This window comes from Penaeus monodon, chromosome 32 (assembly GCF_015228065.2).
Source record: "Penaeus monodon isolate SGIC_2016 chromosome 32, NSTDA_Pmon_1, whole genome shotgun sequence".
NCBI lineage: Eukaryota > Metazoa > Arthropoda > Malacostraca > Decapoda > Penaeidae > Penaeus > Penaeus monodon.
Window position 1 is genome coordinate 9,124,676 of NC_051417.1, and position 248 is coordinate 9,124,923.

A 248-nucleotide genomic window follows, 5' to 3' on the forward strand; every position below is an offset into this window, starting at 1 on the left:
GAAAGGGTTCCGTGTCATGTCGTGTGAGCAATCTATTAGTGGCAAAACATACGTGACTGTTTTTGCCTTTGTATGTTTCAAGGGCTTGGCCACGGTATAACTTCAATTTAGTTTATTTGTATTAAAGCCAGATTAGTTTTATATCCATAAAAAAATAGATTAAAACATAATAGATGATGGCTAAATAGATTCAATACTCCACATTAAATCACAAATAAAATATGAACATAACATGTAATCAAAAATAT